We start from the raw sequence: 3,477 nt of genomic DNA on the forward strand, positions 1-3,477 counted from the left end.
ATTTTTTTTTTTTTTTTTTAAATAAAAATAGGAAAAAAAGAAAAGAAAAGAAAACATAAAATAGAACTTAAATAAAGGCGGAAAACGATCTAATTCTGTCTTTCCGGGGAGATGCAAAGTTTGGCGCTTCTTTCGCTCATTTGCCCTCCGCTTTTAATACAATTTACGAACAAAGTCAATGACTCGGATATCGTCCATTTTATCGTCAAACAAACGCGATACGATATTTTGGGAATAAATAGATTTCTTTTTTCTGATTTTATATTTTATTCAACCGAATTTTCTAAATAATTAGGAAAATAAAATATTTTTTTTGGATGAGACAAATATTGTTTAAAAAGAAAAATAATTATCACATCTAGTTGATATTGTCCTCTTTTGAGCTTTAGCTTTAAAATGCATATGGCTAGGGGAAGGTTTCCACACCCTTATAAATTGTGTTTTGTTCTCTATAATTCCAGTCTCCTCTTCTTCTCCCATTTTTTGGGATTCTCCTACTTGTTAGGTCTACGAGAGGCTGTGACAACTTATATTCATACTAAAGTTAAAAGTTCAAATTGTGCTTAAAAAAAGAGCTTGAAGATCCCATAGACTTTTACGTAATCAACTCGAAATTGGGCTCTTAGAAGAGGCCCATTGAATTCAAAGATTGATAAAAGCACGTATAGACTTCTACCGACTCTCTGGTTCGATGGTTCATGACGTTCATGCAACTCTCATTTCCTACCACAGTTTGTCTCTTCAAAAAACCAAACCCCATTTCACATGAGTTTCTTCTCATTTCTTCTGCACGTGCGTTTAGAATCATTGTAAAGTTTGATATGAACCAAGAGACTTGAAAATGTAGTAAAATGAGCATTTGTGCTTTCTTTAGCCAATGGCTAAGTTTCTTTTGTAATTCGATGTAGTTTAGGTTGACATGATCAATCTTGTTTGTGGAGAGATTCGAATCTCAAACAAGTGTTCTTGCGTTGAGATATTTGATCAACAAGAATCATTCAAGCTAGACATGATCAATCTTGCTTGTGGAGTGGTTCGAATCTCAAACAATGTTCTTACATTGAGATATTTGATCAACAAGGTAATCTGAATCTTACTCCCCTTGTAGTGATTTCCACATATCAAAGTTTCTGAGTAAAGTATCTATTTTGAATTCACGTTCGAGTAGGATAAAGTTGAAGTTGAACCTACAGGAAAATGAAACATATATAAGAGTCGAAGGAATTAGAGAGAGAGCACGAGATTCAACCACTCGAAGAACTGATTATTAAGTAACCGAGGATAGAAAGAAGTAGAAGAAAAAAGCGTTGGAAACGTTTGAAAAAAATGGTAGAATTGGGGACGTTTGATTTTTAGTGTAATAGTTTAATACGTCGTACAATTTGTTTGATTCAAACGTACGTGATTAAATTAGTATATAATATGTAGGTTTTATAAATTTGGGTTTATCATATGAATTTAAATACTAAATATGTGTATTTAAATTTGAGAAAAGTATACCATAAATTGGATGGTTATTTGTAACATACAAGCATCAATAAATGTTTGAATTATTCATCGTGTCATTTCGTTGAAATGCGTGACAAATTAATTGATTACCAATTTAGGTGAAAGAAAAATAATCAAAATTTAAATTTTAAAAAACTAATAATTTTTAAATAGTCAATCCCTCTAAAAATAAAAAATAAAAAATAAATAAAAAAGAAAATAAAAGGCAAATAATAGACTGTCAAATACGGCATGGGTGGCATGTGCAGTTGGATTAAAAAATAATAATAATTTAAAAATAAAATAAAAAAATAAATAATTTACCCTATAAAATGATACTGCATTGAGATTTGGATTCCCCCGTCCTCCATCGCTGAACTGCCTCTGTACCGTTCAGAGATTTCTCTTAATCGTCTTCTCCAATTCGCCCTTCGAGGAGGGAAAGGGAGATTCCTTTCTCTCTCTCTCTCTCTCTCTCTCTGCGAGCCTCTTTGAAGCCATTGAAGAAGAAGGCACTGAAAGCCTCTTGATCTGAGAGACGCATCGCAGAGAGAGATCGAGCCTCGGCACTACATTTCTTGCGATTCATAGCCTGAAGAAAGGAGAGGAGAAAATCACAGCACGATTCGGAGTCAAATGGCGGTTTCCAGGACGTCTTTTGGATTTGTTGCTGCGGCTGCGCTCATCTTTGCTATTTTCTTGCCGGTTGCTCAGCCTCAGTCCTTGGCTCCGGCACCCGCTCCCACCAGCGACGGTTAGTTCTCTTCTTAATTTCTATTTCTCTAAGTTTTGTTTTGTATTTTTGTTCTAGATCTGTGTGGACTGTTGATCTCTGGCTTGAAATGAGTTTTGTTTGTTTATTCTTTGTTTCCGGATTATTTTGAGAGTTTCAGTTTCTGAGTTACCAAAACATTGTTTCGGTTTCCGTTTCTTGATGAATTGTGATTAAAGATATTAAGCGCAAATCTTCACTTCTTTTCCCCTTTAGTTTTGATTGTTTGTTCAAGCCTTGGTGGATCTATTTTCCTACACGTATTTGTATTCTCAATTTTGCGAGAGGTCATTGGCATCAATTTGTGGACCAAATGTTAGAAATGACAAATAATACAGAAGCTATTTTCTTGTATTCGTAACAACAGCATAAAGTTATCTTATAGTTTCTATAAACTATTAATTTGCGAGTGTAATTAAACCTATTGCCATGATTATGCAAAGTAATTCTGTTTGCTATTTGGTTGGCCTGACTACTATTACGTTACCTTTTAGAACAAAGGTGTTTGGTCTTGATGTCTTATCCTCAGAAGTTCATTTTAAATAGTTCTTTGAAATGCAAAATCCTAAGGAATTAGGGTTGAAATTCATAGATTTCTTAGTGAACTTAATTGGTATCTTTAAAACGTCATTTCACAGGGACATCCATAGACCAAGGGATAGCTTATGTGTTGATGTTGGTGGCATTGGCACTCACATATCTCATCCACAACGCTGACTTATCCAACAGCTTCTAAAAGACTGTATCAAGCACTTGGAGAAAACCTCCTTTGATCAAAAGGGAAGGGAATTTAGTTAGAAATGCAAGTGGGGTTTGAGGGGACTGGATTTTTTTTTGTTTTTTTTTTTGCATATTGTAGTTCCTTTGGAACCTGTTTTGATCAAAGAGGAAGAGAATTTAGTTAGAAATGCAAATGGGTCTTGAGGGATTTGGATTCTTTTGCATATTGTAGCAGTTCCTTTGGTGTTTCTGTTTTGTTCTTATTTATAATGATGAAAGTCAGTTGGTGTGGTCTTGTATTGCTGTGTACAGTGTCCTGAGTTTGAATGCTACTCCTGGCTCCCTTTTCATGTTTCTTCTCCTTCTTTTATCTCTCTCATATTTGAATTTTAGTGAAAAAGAGTGGAAATTAACACGAACACGGGTATAGCTCAATCCTAATCGTAATTAGGGAGAACACGGGTATAGCTCAATCCTAATCGTAATTAGGGAGAACA

General features: G+C 34.5%; 1 protein-coding gene across 1 annotated transcript in view; it reads right to left on the reverse strand.

Moving 5' to 3' along the window:
• LOC111810399 (golgin subfamily A member 6-like protein 22) overlaps positions 1-3,477 on the reverse strand; it is a 9,418-nt gene that overhangs the window by 2,094 nt on the left and 3,847 nt on the right. The window lies entirely within an intron of this gene.

The sequence above is a fragment of the Cucurbita pepo genome, chromosome LG14 (genome assembly GCF_002806865.2).
Source record: "Cucurbita pepo subsp. pepo cultivar mu-cu-16 chromosome LG14, ASM280686v2, whole genome shotgun sequence".
Lineage (NCBI taxonomy): Eukaryota > Viridiplantae > Streptophyta > Magnoliopsida > Cucurbitales > Cucurbitaceae > Cucurbita > Cucurbita pepo.